The 17,129-nt window shown below is 41.4% G+C and overlaps 1 long non-coding RNA gene across 7 annotated transcripts in view; it reads right to left on the bottom strand.

Annotated features, from left to right (window-relative positions):
• Window positions 1–202: 202 nt before the first annotated feature.
• The window catches only part of LOC118653895, a 159,549-nt gene continuing 142,622 nt past the window's right edge, over window positions 203–17,129 (bottom strand). For 2 of the 7 annotated variants that reach the window (XR_004966909.1, XR_004966911.1), the window contains one exon: window positions 206–337. This is a non-coding gene — a long non-coding RNA (uncharacterized LOC118653895). Of the gene's footprint in view, window positions 338–17,129 lie in introns of all 7 variants that reach the window. The other 5 variants (XR_004966912.1, XR_004966914.1, XR_004966913.1 and 2 more) reach the window with 5 other exon arrangements.

The raw sequence follows: 17,129 nt of genomic DNA, 5'->3' as shown, positions 1-17,129 counted from the left end.
ATTATGAAACTAAATCAGAAGCCAAATGCTTCCAAATAGTGTTGTTCTGCCAAATTTGAAATACATATTTGGACTCTTTAGGTTCACACATGCACTTACCTCAGGGAGACTAGATACATGTTTGGCATTCCCTGGGTGCCTGTTAGAAATATAGAATCTCAGGATCTTACCCAGACTTACTGAACCAGAATCTGCATTTAGAAGAGTCTCAGGTGGTTCACAGGTGTATTAGAATTTGAGAATCACTGCTCTACACTGGAGTTGACAAAATGTTTCTTTCTTGCTGTCTTCTGTTATCAATAGCCAGATATGGAAATCCAAATATAGAACACATGACCTGTAAAATATGAGCATATGTATAGAGACACTAGGACAGGACCATTGTCATTAAGACTGTCCCATCTGGAAAATTGGTTACTATGACTATGGAAAGAATACTACTTGCTACCCAAGTAATTCTATGCTAAAGTAGACAGCTGGGGTTAGCCTGAAGTAAAGAGAATTTGCACCTCAGTATTTGATAGTATCTGAGTGGACAAGGAAGCAAGTTTGATCCTTGGGCTCAACCATCACAGGAGTTAACCAATGCTGTGGAACCCACCAATCCAATGCTAGAGGAGGAGCAATGTGGGTGGTTAAGATTAGCACATAGACATTCCTAACTGTTAGGTGTCCCCTTGTTATTATTTTAAATACAAGAATATGCCCTGGTGGCACTTGATGCTATTTTAGAAGAGTGGGCATAAGAAGCCTATTCCAGGTGTTCTCTAAAGGGTACCTGCTTTGAAACCCTTTTTGTACTGCCCAAATGTTACATTGTTCTTTTTGCTGTGAGAAACAACCCAAGAACCCAAGATAAATGCAAAAATGTTAAGGCTTAAAATGAAGGATAGTCTGGCTATCAATGAATCAGAAAATCCATGATTTTAATTTACATTTAACTAGAAAAACCAATGAAATGACCTTTTAATTTGTTCCACTTTTAAGACCAAATCTAAACACATTACCTAATAAGGATGCTCATGACCATTACTCACTCGGTAATATTCTCCTCTGCAAATCCCAACATTTAAACTGAGTTCAGTCTCCCAACTCTCCATGGTTTAGCTCTGTCACCAGGTGAAACTGATCCAACAGGCAAAACCCAAACTCACGAAGTACAAATCTTGAAATCTCTCCAACAGAAACCAAGAAGGAATAGTAGTTATCTATGTAGTTCTTACTTAATGCTATCATTTTTTTCCTGCTCCATAAATTAGATGGAAAATCTTGTTTCATCTTTGAAACAGAACAATCACATGTGAGCAGATTGAGTCCTGGGTAGCTATGCTCTCTGTTTTTTTAGGGCCACTTGTGTAACAGGCAGGTGTACCTGCATGAATGAATGACTGGAAACAAGAGCAGGATGAGGGAGAAGGGGATGGCTGTGGGCTTGCAGGAGACATGGGAGCCACAGAGGGTGCAGACTTATATTCCACATTCTTCTTCTCCAAATGCCCTCCTATGCCATCATGTCCCAGACAATCAGGAAACACTACCAGGCAGCTGTTAATTACCATCCACACACTTTTCCATAAGAAAGTCATGTTTATTGGCAACTTTCTCTTGGCTCCTCCCAAAGAGGGGGGCTGCTTTCAAAATCCTAGTATTCCATGGGTCAGAAAAGAACCAGCCTGCCCTAAGGCAGAGCACACACATGCCTGCTTTATCCATCAGTTTAGCCAAATAAACTGGCAGTATTTATTTAGCAGCTACTGTAGAGTTGGTGCTGGGGAATGTCAAAACCAAATGTGTAAGATTCCATCCCTGCCCTTGAGAAGGTCACTGTTTTGTTTGGAGAAGCAGAGAAAGGATAAGATATACTAACTAGAAAAATTAGCAATAACAAAGCAGTAGATAATAAATGTCCAGAGAGTGGTATAAACAAAGAAGGTTATTGTAATTGCATTGATTTCAGGTGAAGTGAATTATAACAGCAATGTGGTTGTAGGACGGATGGTAGTCAAGCAATCTGTGAATGTGACATTATGGGGGATGTGGGATGCGAACTATGCATAGATAACTTCACACCATTCAGATGGAGTGTGGTTCAAGTGGGCTATAAAAGAGGGAGGGAGGGAGTGTGATTGAGTCATAGTGGGAGGCAGTGACTGAGCTGAAGGCCACTAATCTGTGAGAAATCTTGTCCTGGCTGTGGCATGGTTCAGAATAAACCCTTTTCAAGGAAGGGCAGAACCATTTGAGGGATGCTAGGAGAGATCAGGTGCCTAACCTTGATTGCAGGAATTCAGAATATTCCTCTAACTCCACCTTCTGCCTTACTCACCAGCCACCTTATTATTCCAAGTTCATAGGAGTGCTGTCCTTCCACAGGGAGACACAGGACCAATGACTGTGAGGTCAAATATATCACCAAATAATGCAGAGCTATTTGTCATAGGAAGGCCTTGATGGAGAGGGAAATACCAAGAAATGCTGCCTCCATACCACAGTGGTCGAAACCTTCATGTGTGAAACAAGTGTGACCTCCATGTAGTTCGCTTGTCCTTGCTCAGTACCTCATCCATTCCTCTCAGGGCCCCTTCAGGCCTTCTACCAAGCCTCCACAGACTGGGCACTCTGAAGATGCTGGTATTCCTACAAACTGAGAAAACAAGCCATCAAGGCTGCCCTCACTACCACCCTTCTCCACCTACTGACTTAACTCCATGGTTCCCACTGCTCCTAAGTCCCATGCTTAATCTCAGAGGATGGAGTCAGCCTTCTTGTATAAGACCAGCCTCTCCCTTACAGCTCCATAAGCCATCTCCCTTATTTTCTTCATCTGTCATTGTCTTTTCTATTCACTTTCTTTTTAGCCTATAGACATGATAAATATGCTGTCAATCAAAAATACACACACCCAAACTCAACAAAAACACAACCCATACACACACAAACATACACACACACCTTCCTTTAACCTCCTGCAACCACTGTTGCTCTCATTCCCTTATTAAGCAGGAAAGCCCCAGAGGGAATTGTCTGTGTTGATGTATCTTCATGTCCTCAGTACGAGTTACAGAGTATGGTGTCCACAGGTATGCAATAAAATTTGTTCAACTGGCTGCTAACAAATGCCAAAGACAGATTGGACTGAGTTTCAGCTTTATAGTTTATTCAGGATTACCTTTCTAAGCACACATATTGTTTCTCTTTTACACAAAGGCCCATATTCAAGAGGGACAGCCAGATGTCAAAATTGGCCTGGACTGAAAAGAGCTGAGTTTAGAGCTCCACATTCACTGGGGAACCTCCAACCCTATTTCTCAATGTCTTTCTTACTTTTTAAAAAATCTTTTGGAAAACCATGCTGCTGTGGTCTTCTATTGACCTGGCCTTTTGTTCATTTGTGTTTGCTTGTTTTTGATGAAAAGAGCATGACACTCAATTATGCAACCATCTTGACTCCTAGGAAGTTCTGTAGGTACTGTGAAACTCCCTGACTGGGGACTCTGTTTATAATCGGCTATCATTTTATATATTTGTGGCAATAGTGGTCATGATGTAGACAAAGTTTATATACATTTCTTCAAGATCTTTACAGTCACCTATAAAGCAACATTGGCATTCTGTAACCCTGTGAGTGCACACTATAATCATTATTCAAGGAGAGCTGGTATGCTATTGGAATGTGGAATCTTTAATCCAGCATGCCTCACATTGTTGCCATGACCTCAGCCTATCTGCACCATCTCAGTATCAGAATGGAACTCTTTCCCTTCATTGAATTGTCCTTATTTCTACATACTGACTCTGACTTTGGATTCTGAGCTGATCGATTTCTTTTCCAAGAGTGTAGAACCTGACAATATTTTTGGGATGGGCTTCTTTCTTTTCAATGTCTTGTATACTTGTTCTGGTTCCTGCCCCATTGGCTCTGATTCAGGTTTACACTTCCAGTTTTTTATGAAAGAGCCATACATCAACCATCTCAGTTAATTCCTTCCTTCCTCTTCCATATGTCCACAAAGGCTTTCTCACTGTCTTTCTTTAATCCCTGTAAGAAACTGAGATCATTCCCTCAAATAGCCATCTCTGCCTAGCAGGTCCAGATCACAAAGGACAGGCCATTCTATAAACACTTCATTAGCCCCCTGGGTATCTGACAATGTTCTGTGAAATGATGTTAGGTCTTAGCACATGGAATGATAGGAAACACCCTGAATGGAATTAGACTTTATCGCTTAACTTGTGGTGAGCCCCTGAATAAGCCATCCCATTCTTTTGGTCTAGATGATTTCTGAGGTTCCCTCAACACTTATTAATTTAGGTACATGATTCAAGAGCCTTCTCCAGGGCTATGAGAACCTGATTAACTGTTGTCACTGCATTCTCTAGTATTCCTTGAAGACTGCCTTTCAAGTCACTTAACTGTCCAATAGAGGCCTCCAATGTCCTAGGGACAGCATCAAAATATCCTTCTAACAAGTGCTCACTCTGATCCAGCTTAATTCAAACATCGTAGAGGTTTATAGAGAGGACAGTCAACAGAATGGTCAGCCAGGTCTCTGAGTCTCTTCATATCCTGACTAAAATGGATATACTATACTACATACAAGTTGTTTAAGACTACCTGATGCTTGAATCCACAGGACCATTGCCTCCTTTCAGCTGAAGCCAAGCTCCTTGGAGCATCTCTTTGGGCTTGGCTAGCGGGAGATTTTATTATCCCTCTCTTCCTGTGTTTCATCAGCAGGGAACATGGCCAGGACTTTTGGCTTCACTCACAAGTCTGAACTCACCTACACATTCATTTTCTAGAATAAAGTTTGACAAACCTTTTCTGTAAAGGACTAGATAGTAAATATTTTCAGTTTTGTAAGCTGTACAGTCTATCATTATAGCATGAATCAAATACATTAAATAAGCATGGCTGTATTCTAATAAAACTTTATTTACAAAAACAGGCCAGAAGCCAGATTTGGCTTGAAGGCTGTAATTTGTCTCTCCCTGGGCCAGCTCTACACACCAGCAGATAGAACTGGGCTATCTGGCTCTTCCATAGAAGCACTCAATTTATGGAACTAAGTTGGATCCCTTCAGCCTGGGCATGTGCCCTTGACTAGAATCAAACCCGGGATCTTTCAGTCTGCAGGCCAATGCTCTATCCACTGAACTAAATCAGCTAGGGCAATATACTGCTATTTTTGATCACCATTTGCCAAGGCAGTCTCCTGAAAGCAAAAGTTTAGGGGACTAGGGCACCACAATGCTATCTAACCCGAGTACATTGTTGTTAGGCTGAATTTCAGCAATGACCTAAGTGACTCCAGTTCCAGATGGTCACCATATGTCCTGATACATGTGTGCTACAAGCCTAAGTTAGAAGAAGAAAAAGTTTCATTTTCTCCTCCCTGTTTCCATCTCTAGTCTCCAGAGCAGCACAGGTCTCAGATTTCTATTTTTCTGTGACATGTTGCTGACATCAGTTCAGAGCAGAAAGGAGAGGAGGTAGGACAGTATTGTAGAAGGAGCACAAAGTTTGGAGCTAGAGAAACCTGGATCCAAATTCCAGCTTAGTTCAGTGACATCAGGTTCGTCATCTGTAATATGGATAGGGATCATAATGCTAATAATACCTACTTCACAGAACTATTTGAAGGATGATGTGACATACAGTCTGTGAAAGCACTTTGGGAAGGACAATTTAGTTATTACTGTTGTTACTACATCAGGTGGTTACAGGCCTAGCCCCTCTCCATTCTCAACTGTCATTGTTTAGGGACATTTCCTAACTGTCAGCCAGGGCAGTGAGAAAAGAGAAATCTCTAGCTGAGACATGACAAGTGTCTGCCAAATGGCCTCTCTGCACAATTTTAATTCCCCTTCAAATGATAGCAAAAATATAACCTTCTCTCTATCTGTAGTTCTTTGATAGATGTTTGTTTACATGTTTTCCCATTTTTCAGATAAGAAAACTGAGGGAAAGAGCTATTAAAAGAGTATCCTGAAAGTATTCATCTAGAATCCAGGTCTCTTGAACCTAAACTAGGGAATCCGCTTGCAAAAGGAAAGACCTGCTGTGATTTTCTTCCAGTTCTATTTTTCATTATAAAAATATTTGTTTAGAATACAACTCAGGATGCTATACATCTGGCTCTTCCTGTGGCATTTGTCACCCTGCTTCTTGTCACTGTCTTACCTAGAAATTACATTTAACCCAGAGAGGCTGATAAAGGTTTATGAAAGTGGGGAGAAAGGGAAGAAAAGCAATTGCTGTCATCACTAAAATAAATGCCAAAAAGAAAAACCTACCCAGTTTGGAGATTACCTAGTCTTTTGAAGAGAGAAATAAGTCCAAGCAAGATTCTGTTTCAGTTGTGTGTGTTCGCCCAATCATTGATTTTTGTCTCAAAGCTCTGAAAATGTCTACTAGATCATAATAGAAGCCTTACTAGTGTTCCTCCACATCTCACAAAGCTTTTTTTTTTAAAATTTTGATGAAGCAATGTATTTTTGGTTCCCAAACTAAAGGTGCATTAGTCGCATCTAGAAAATAATGCCCTGCCCACTGGTAGTACCAAGTGTGATGTTGAGAAACCAATAGCTTCCAGGTGGAACAAGGTTAACACAGTACACAGCTGTTGTCTCATCAATTAGCATGTTTCTAATGTAGGTCAGTTTGGATATCACTTTTTAATATCTTAGAACTAGGGGTCTTACTTAGACCTTCAATATAGAAGGATGTACACCCCAGAAACTAATCTAAGAAAATCTAATCTGTAATATATATATATATGTATATATATATATATATATATATATATATATAGTATGATTTAGTTTTTATTAATATTATTAATTCAATTTTTGAATAGACAATAAATGAACATGACTCAAACAAAAATATTAACAAAACTATACATGAAAAGACTTCTCATCCTTTTTCCCAGTCTCCCCTCATCATATGTAACCACTATGATTACTGTGTTCCACCAAATGTAAGACATCAACTTAAAGATATATCATTAACTTATGTACTATTAAGACAAAAAATTATAGCTAATTATCATTCTAAAATGCCATATAATGAAAGATATATTCCTGTTTCACAGATATCAAAATGAGAAATAATGTATATCTAAGAATCAACAAAATAGGGTAGCCTCCTTGTATATGTTTCCTGATTTCTTTATGCATATACAAATATGAGTATAAATGTCATTTCTACATCCTAAAGATAGCAAAGAGTGCATAATCATTTCCTCATTTCTTTTTTTCACTTTAAAGTATATATTGGAGAGCTCATTGTATCAGTATGTAGAGATTACCCTTATTCATTTTTATGACTGCGTAGTATGGAGGTGATATGCTTTATTTAACCAGTTCTCTATTGTTGGACATTGGGTTGTGTCCAATACTGTGCTATTCAAATAATGTTACATTTCCTCTCAGGTACATCATTTCACAAGGTCAAGCATTTCAATAAAATAAAGTAGTAAAATTGAACAGGCATTTGTAATTTTGATGAATATTGCCAGATTTTCTGCCTTATAGGGTCATGGCAAATTTACTCTACCATAATTAAGGTATGAGCATGTCTTTTCTCACAGATTTGCCAATAGAAAGCTGGTAGTTTGCTGTTATTTTTCTATAAATCTTACAGGTAAAAGTAGGGCCTTGGACAAGTGTCCTAAACTCACCAAGCCTTGGTTTCCCTACCTGTAGACTGAGGGTGAAAATAATTACCTTTACTACTCAGGAATGTTGAGAGCTAAATGTGATCACATTGGTAAGATGCTTAGTGCCCTGGAAGGCACATAAACATAGCCAAGTAAATGTTGACCACTCTTTGCTCAGTGAAAAAGTATCAGTGAATATAATTTTCCATTTGCTGGTGTCTTGATGCCAAATAATTTAGATGATTCTAAAGCTTTTCTGCTTCATTTGCCAAAAAAAAAAAAAAAAAAAAAAAGGCGGACATACACGTGTGCAGGCGTGGGGGTGGTGCATGCATACACACACACACACACACAGCCCTTCCTTCTAGAAGAGGTTAACTATTGTGACCAGTACAATTAGCCCCTTTCCATCTGATAACAACCCCATCTAAGAAATTCACAACCGTTAATTAGAGGCACCCAGCAATCTTGTGAGGGAGGAAAATTATCGCTCAGACTCTACCCCTGTCTGAACCATGTTGCTCTGGGGTAACCCCAGTTGCAGAGCCTGGGCCTGAGAAGGGACAGAACAGGATGGAGCCTGCCAGCCCCCAGCCCCTCCACACTGCCTCTCCCCTCTTCCAGGGCTCCAGGGGGCTGACTGGAGGCCCTGCAGTTGTATGCTCATTATTAAATCATTTCTCACTGAAAAAAGAAAGGGACTCAAAGCTCCACACACCATGGTTTTTAAAATGCTAGTCTCTCTTCAATAGAAATTGAATTCACTGATGTAGCCCAGGGAAAAGCAAGCTTCTTCCTTCCCTCAAAATGATTCTTTCAGGGTAATATAGCAGTTAAACCTTCAGGTACATAATATCACACTGGTCTATTAGCTAAGGCGATTTTATTCTTCAGTTTGCAGCTTCTTGCCTGACAGTTGTCACCCAGACAACCATGTCTCCATGAACTCAAGAGGAGACCAGGGGGTGTCCTCTGAGGAGACAGCCAGCCTGATACATCAAATCTTCTGGTGTGAAGGAACCATTCTTGGCTTTGTGATGTGGAAATACTAAATAATGCATTCAACTGTTGTCTATTAATCTTTTCCATCATCACCACCACAGGCCCCTCCTTGCCTGTGACCTTGAAATGCTCCCTTAGCTTCAGGCCTTCCCATTCTCCTCTTATCAGCAAATCTGGTTTGGGGTGTGTGTGTGTGTGTGTGTGTGTGTGTGTGTGTGTGTGTATGTGTGTTTAACAACTTTCCAACCTTGCAGCTTCCTAGCTATGCTTTTTATTTTGAAACAAAAGAACTGCAAAGGCAGAAAGTTCTATGTACCAATGTGAAAGGAGACTCTAATCAGACAAGCCCCAACAGGCTCCCTTGACTTAATGAGAAGGAGCCAACATGGTCTGCCCCTGCCTGGGAAGGCCTGAGCCCCAAGGCAGGAAAGGAGAGCCATTCCTCCTTGGCCTACAACAACAAATACCACCAAATTAGAGAAACAGAGCGAGGACAACAAAGTGGCAACTAAAGGACAAAGGGCCAAAGACACACTTTCCTCCCACTGGAAAGCAGTGTGGCATGAGGATTAAGGGCATCAGTCACTAACTGTGGTCCCTCCCAGGATTAGGACAAGATAGTTTGGAGGTCCTGTGGTGGCAACTGTGAGATATAAAATGAGGTCTGCACACCTTGGGCATCACAAGCAAGGGGTTGGATACTCATGAGGTAGGTACATTTGTGTTATGGAATGCATCTCAGTCCATGAACTGACCAGTCATTCATGTGTTCATGGAACAAATATTGAGTTCCTCTGTGTTTTTCTGAACTCTCTTCTAGACCTTGGGGATATAGCACTGAACGGACCAGGCAAAGATCCCTGCTCTCATGGAGCTTACATAGTGGTAGAATACATGTTGATAAAGATTATTTAAAAATTGTCAAGTTGTAGATTAAGTGTTTTCTAGAGATGTTTACAAGATGAAGAATGTGGGGGAAGGAATACACTTGTTTTAATCAGTCCATCCCAAGCATCATACATTCCAAACAAAGTGAACTATCCTGTCAATTCTTAATCTGGACTTTCATGCCTACCAAGGCTTCACAAGATAAACCTTGACCTTCTCTTTTACAGCAGTAGTGGACATACTGTGTTCCCAGGGTCACTCTTTATGGGAATTACTCAGAGGTGTCCGAGAACAAGCTCATACTGCCTTACAAGGCTGATTATGCACATTTCTTCCCAACTCCATATTCAGTAACATCATATTGGTAGCTTGAAATTAGCAATGGTGGGAGTATCTACACCTTGAAAATCAGCTACATATCAGAGCCTTCCCTGGTTTGTTTTTTTAAAAGCTGGTTTATCATCACACTTCTAGGACAATCCCTTCCACAGGTCCGAGAAATCCTGCTTGGTTGATGATGTTTGGGTAGGATGAAACCATCCTCCCCAACCCACCACATAACCGAAGTCTGGTCCATTTTCTTAGCCATATCATCTGGTACAGGGATGGGTATGTGATCTACAATAGGCCAATCAAAGTCTTCCTCAATATTTTAACCAGAGCTTTTAGGGAAAATGTTCTCTGAGATCAGGATAAGGATCATGTAAACCTAGAGTTGCCATCTTTTCCACTGTCTTCTCAGCCAGACAGACAATAAGGCCAACACAAGAGAAAGCAGAAGTGAGAGATGAACAAAAGATCAAATGCTGATAGTACTGTTTGTGCACCTGGAGCTATGTTACTTTTAATTTTGCTTAAGCTAAGTTGTGTTAGGATTTTGTCACTTGCAACCAAAAGAATCCTAATTTCAATACATTGCCTGTGTCACATCCTCCTGCCCTCCTCCATAAACTGATTTTACTCTTAAGCAGAGAGCACCCAGAGGTTTTCTTTGGGGCACCAGTGAATGCAAAACAAACCAGGTGGAAGGGAGGGAATTGTTTTAATGTGACAGTATCTCCACCTGGTTTGTTCATACTTAACCACGGGCTGGTGGAGGCACCTTAGCTAAGAAACCTATAATTGTCAGGAAGTCAGGGCTGCAATGACCTTTTCCCAAAGGGAGAGGCCCATTCTCTAGGTGTGTGAAAGTTTAAAGTGCCCTGGCTCACAAAACCAGCCAGTGCTGTGAGAACCACACCCATTCTTCCCAGGAAATGCGAAGAGTAAATACCTGTTCCAGGCATTAGGCTGCCAAGCTTTACAACTCTCCCAACACTTAGATACCTGTATTTTTCCAAGGCCTTGGTTTGGGAGTAATTTCCTAACACATTACAGCTCCTTTGGATTGGTAAGGCCTCTGGCTTCTTGGCAAGTAGGTAGGGAGGGACTAATCAAATAAATTTAAGTGAAAGACTTTGCAATACTAGATGAAAAGAGTCTAAATCTAAATTGCTGCAGCTTATGCTGCCAGGAATTAAGGATCTTTAAGGAGCAAGTTTCAGAAGAGTGGTATGGCCTAGGGCAGTGGTCGGCAAACTCATTAGTCAACAGAGCCAAATACCAACAGTACAACGATTGAAATTTCTTTTGAGAGCCACATTTTTAAACTTAAACTATATAGGTAGGTACATTGTTATTAACTTCATTAGGGTACTCCTAAGGCTTAGGAAGAGCCACATTCAAGGGGCCAAAGAGCCGCATGTGGCTTGCGAGCCGCAGTTTGCCAACCACTGGCCTAGGGGAAAACCCAAACTTGGAGTGTGAGTACCTGCTTGTGAATTCCAGCTCTGTCACTGCCAAGCCAGCTGGCAGCAGGTATCCTATATAATAAAAGGGTAATAATATGCAAATCAACCAAATGGCAGAACAACTGGTCGCTATGATGCACACTGACCACCAGGGGGCAGATACTCAACGCTGGAGCTGCCCCCAGCCCACAGGCCCTGATCACCCAACCTCTTGGTTCCTTCCCCTGGCCAGCAGGCTCCAATTACCTGATGGCAAATGGGAACCAGGGATAGGTGGCTTCAGGGGGTGGGAAGATGGCCCTGATCGCAGGCAAAGCCTAGGAACCATACAGTGTACAAATTTCATGCAGCAAGCCTCTAGTAGTGGTTATAAATATAGACTCTGGAGCCAGACTACTTAGGTTTAAATCTCAGCTCCAATACTTACTAGCTGTGTGACAATGCGAAAGTTAATTAACCTCTCTGAGCTCAGTTTCCTCCACAGTAAAGCATAAATAATAATGGTACCTGCCTTGTAGGACCAATATAAGCATGAACTGAATTCATCTCTCTCAAATGTTTATAAGAGTGCCTGACACCTAGGAGCTTCATGTTTGCTTTTATTATCTGGGCCTCAGTCTTCTGGTCTATAAATGAAGGATTCCTACGTGACCTATATTATGAGGTTTCATGAGGACAAAATGACAGAAGGTTATTAAAAGAGAAAATCTGGTAAAGCATAATATATATTTAGGTTGTGATTAAATCAGCCCAAGCTTTTGTGGCTGGTTGTCCTGCCGAAGAGACCCAGGCTGAGCATTTAGTCTTGACTTCTGAGGAAGGAAACAAGAGCTCAGGGAAACACACCCTCTCCTCTATAAGAATTGTACATATGGCTAGCAGCTGGGATTTATGCAAAGCATTCTTCAAATTAGTCCAAGAGCCCCACTGTTTGGTTATTGTCCCCAGTGCAATCATAAAACCACAGTTCACAACTACCAGCAGGTTGTTACATCCCAGATTTTGCTCACCCCAGCCCCTTCTCAGCTGCCTACTCATGGCCACTTCAAGTTCCCTGGCCCCTGAGCCACCTGCGTGTCCTCTGGTTAGCTCAATCTGCTGTCAAAAAGGAGGAAGTAATTAAATGGGGGACATGTCAATCCCACCACAGGCCCTGGAAAAGTCAATAAAATTTAGTCGCCAGAATGGGAGCTGATTTTTAAGCACTCTACCAGAAATTGTGACATGCACAAAAGATGTCAGATTCAGGCCACAATAGCAACCAGCCCAGTAATTTGGGTGCTCATCACAGTTTTCCTTCTATGGAGCAAAAGGAAGGTAAATAAAGTACTATTTACTCAAGTGAAATGTGATGTGAGAAATAAAGAAAAACATCTTGTTTCACCCATAACTCTATACCCTGAAGAGATTAGAGAAAGGGACATCGGCAGTGAAGAGCAGACAAATGAAAAAGAGAATAGGATAAAATATTGTTCCTAGACAGACCAATAGAGCTCCAGGAGGCTGTGCATGAGAAAGCCAGCCATTAAACAACACTTGAATTAACCAGTTTGATGCTTGCTTTCTATTTCAAAACCTTCTGCCATTCTATTTCACTGATCCAGTATATGAATTAATTTTTCAGCTGTCACAGGCCTCTATCCCAGAAGAAATGCAGGAATGAGGGGTATTCAGGGTAGAACCAAAACATACAGGAACCAAGATTCTACCTGGCTGACCTGACTCACCCTGCCTGCCTGGTTGACCTTTTCTTCCCTTCTGTTCCTTTTTGCTTTGTAAATAGTGACATTTCCAAGAACTCAATATTTATTACTAGCCACTTAGTAAGAGATTCTAGTTACAACCTGGTATGACCAGCCTTTAGATTTGGCCAAGAGTGTTGGGGGTGGTATGAGTGTGGAGGGGAGGATATCTTTGAGAAGGTTTCCTTTTTAGCACATCAGAGACATCACACCAGAACCAGAGTCATAGAAATGTGCTGAATTGTTCTTTTCCCACAGTATTGGCTTTTTTTTTTTTTTTTTTTTTTTTGCATAAAGGCCCAGGAATCGTTTCATTTCATTTCATTTTCATTTTTTTTTTTCAAAAAAAGGTCAAAGGTGGCTTATTTAAGATTTTCAATAAAATGCTGAATATAAAATGTAGAGCATAATGCAAGGTACAACTGTTTCAAAGTTAGTCACTAACGTTTATTAAACATTTATTACTATTTTTAACCCTCACAACTTTCCTGGGCAGCATGTTCTAATGTCATCAGGCCCGTTTACAGATGAGAAGACGTGCATGAGGTAGAGAGAAAGAGAAAAGATCTGAATACTCATTCAATATCTATTTCCTATCAGCTCTCCATGTTAACAATAGCTTACATTTTTCAAATGCTGAGCAGATTCCTAAAGCCTTATCTTGTTGGATACTCAAACACATCTCTTGAGGCAGAAGTTCTTGTCCCCAATTTAGAGATGAGAAAACTGAAATTTGGAAGGATTAAGTGATTCTCACAATATTGTAGGGGCAGAAAGTGAAGGGAAAAAATCAAACACACTTCCAGATCTTCTCACCATACCTCTGCTCCCTCAGAATAACAAGTCTTTGCATATGGCAAGCTCTCATAAGCCCAGGTAAAGTCTTCAGGCTTGCGCCACAGGAAGTACTCCTTTCCTCTGCTTTGGAAGACAGGTGTGATGGCAGTTTAATTGGCCACATCCACTCTAGTGGTGATGCAAGGTGGCCACACATAGCTGGGTAGGTTGTTTAGTTGACCACTTCACCATGCTATGGGGCACTATTTACACTGAAGATGTAGTAGATTAAGTATTTTATTAAGATAATTTTCCAGTGGATGGCAAAAACATGTCTTGAGGAAGGGATGGGTGCCTATTTTAAATTCTTACTCATACTTGTAAGATGGTATCAATCCATCTATCCTCTTCTGATCTGTATTAAGACCTAAAGTGGGAGGTGCTCTTTGCAAGAATTCATTTATTTACATTTAACAAAATGTTTACCAGGTACTTACAATGGGACAGATATTGTGCATGTTGGATCTACAATGCTGAACAATGTAAACACAGTCCCTGTCCTCTTGGTTATTAAAGTTCAATAAGAGTGTATGGAAGGTACCATAGGTTGGTCCACTTTGCAGCTAGAAGTTACCATGTGTTCCAGTTCTGGCCATGAGGCATAAATAGTAGTCAATTGATGTCAACTTTTTCGCTTCCCCCTTCTTTCTGGCTGGAATACAGATGCTATGCCTGAGTAGCTGCAGTCATCTTATAAGCATTAGGACTAAACATACTTGCTATAGACACCAGAGAAAGAAGAGAAAGGGAGTTTGAGTCCCATGTGGCATTACTGAGCCACTGGACCTGTGCTGAATGGCCTCTTTAAAAAAAAAAAAAAAAGATTTCAGAGAGGAAGGGAGAAGGAGAGAGAGATAGAAACATCAATGATGAGAGAGAATCATTGATTGGCTGTCTCCTGCATGCCCCCCACCCTCCACACTGGGGATCAAGCCTGCAACCCAGGCATGTGCCTTTGACCGGAGTCAAACCAGAGACTCTTCAGTCCACAGGCTAACACTCTATCCACTGAGCCAAACCTGATAGGGCTGGCCTATCTTTTTATGGGAGATAAATAAACCCTCATATGTTTAAATTAGTTGAGTTTTCTATTATTTGCATTTGAACACTACCCTAACTGACACAAGGAGCCATATACTAACTTATATAAAAATACTAATAAATGGCCCTAACTTGTTTGGCTCAGTGGATAGAGCGCCGGCCTGCAGACTTGAGGGTCCTGGGTTCGATTCCAGTCAAGGGCATGTACCTGGGTTGCGGGCACATCCCCAGTGGGGAGTGTACAGGAGTCAGCTGATCGATGTTTCTCTCTCATCCATGTTTCTAACTCTCTATCCCTCTCCCTTCCTCTGTAAAAAATCAATAAAATATATCTTTAAAAAATACTAATAAATGCCATACTAGAGAAGTACAAGGAACCATGGGAATGTAAAATCAGGCATCTGACCAGGTCTAGAGGTGAGTAATGATATTGAATCTTGAGAACTAGGGGCTAGAGAAAGATGGCTCTTGGTAAGGTGAAAAAATTGTACAAAGGTCTTTATTTAGGTGGGAGGAAGTATATCCATCAGTGCCGGGGTCCAACCCCAGCAGGTCCAGGGGTCCCCAAAGGTGTGGATGGAGTCGGCGAAGAAGGAATGACACAGAGACAGCGTTCAGTTGATCAGCAGGCTAGCCAGGATCTCCAGCCAAGTTCTGGTCTGGATCTCCAGAGAGGTTCTGCTTAGGATCTCCTGCCAGGGTCTGTGTCCATGTTCCCTTGCTAGGTTCTCCAGCCAGGTTCTGTAGCCATGTTCCCTTGCTAGATTCTCCAGCCAGGTTCTGTCCAGGTTCTCCAGCCAGGTTCAGTCACCAGATTCTAGTCAGGTTCTCTTGCCAATTTCTGTAGTCAGGTTCAGTGCAGGATCTTTTGCCATGTTCTCTCCAGCAAAGTTCTTCTGTCTGTGTAGGTTCCTTCTTCTGAGTTCTGTCTTCTTCATTCTGTGTTCTGAGTTCTGGCTCTTGCTGTCTTGTTGCATCTGTATTTATACCAGTTGATTCAATCCTATCAATCTCTATTACAAAGGTTAGGGCGTTTCTTATCTTCATTCCAGGGAGTAAAGATTATGTAGCTTAAGCACGATTGTTCGTAGTTAAAGTGATTAATTACCCGCCTGGCACTTAGTTAAGAGGTTTTATTCCCTCCCTAACTTCAGGGGAAAATCCCTACCTGGGGAAACAACCTTTCTCAGAGAGGAGACCTTGGTTAAAACACATAGTGCCAAGAAGGTGAGCAAACATATTAAGAACAGTATGCCATATGTGCCAGGTCCCTTGAAACAGCAAGCATGGACCGGCTCCCGGCACATCAGGGGAAGAGAAATAATGGCAATGTACCCAAGTGGCATGGTAAATCAGTCTCTGGCAATCAAAACTATGACCTTAACCTCTTTCCTGTTTGTTAACCAACAGAATTGGTTAACCACAGCTAGCTAACCACTCAGGTATCACCAAAAGGGAAGGGATGTAAATGGAAGTTTCCCCAGGCCTGGCATAAGTGAAAAGAAAATTAGTGTTACTCTTGATGACTCATATCAGTAGAAGGAAAGAAGAATCCCCAAAGGAGAGTCAATGTAAAAGAACTGCTGGTGAATTGCCAAGAAGATGAGTGTCCGGTATAGCCTAGGTACTCAATACATGTCTGGTGAATGACTGAACATATGATATCAATGAAAGTAATTTCAAACTATAAAATGATGTACAAATCATTATTCCTGTCCATAATATACTAGAGGCCAGGTGCATGAAATTCATGCATGGGTAGGGTCCCTAGGCCTGGCTGGTGATCAGGGCTGATCAGGGCCTTCTGGCTGCTGGCCGGGGCCTTCCTTCATTTCACACCACCGCCTGGTGATCAGCACATGTCATAGCAAGCAATCAAACTCCTGGTGTCCCCGTCCAACTCTCGCAGGGACAATTTGCATATTAGCCTTTTATATAGAGAGACTAGTGGCCCGGTGCATGAAATTCGTGCACATTAAAAGGGGATTAACTAGAGGAAGTATTTTAACATTGCTATTTGCCCTTTCTCTATAATAGAAGTGTCAGAGATGAAAGAAAATTAGTAAAATGTATATGAAAATCTTCCTTCTGTCAGAGTCTGGGGCATGCTGTGGGACCCAGAGTCAACTTCCTGCCCACCCACATGCACCTCGAAATCATGTGAG

This window comes from Myotis myotis, unplaced genomic scaffold, assembly GCF_014108235.1.
Source record: "Myotis myotis isolate mMyoMyo1 unplaced genomic scaffold, mMyoMyo1.p scaffold_m19_p_4, whole genome shotgun sequence".
Taxonomy (NCBI): Eukaryota; Metazoa; Chordata; class Mammalia; order Chiroptera; family Vespertilionidae; genus Myotis; species Myotis myotis.
Note: the sequence above shows the minus strand (reverse complement) of the source record. Positions and strands in the feature narration are given on the sequence as shown.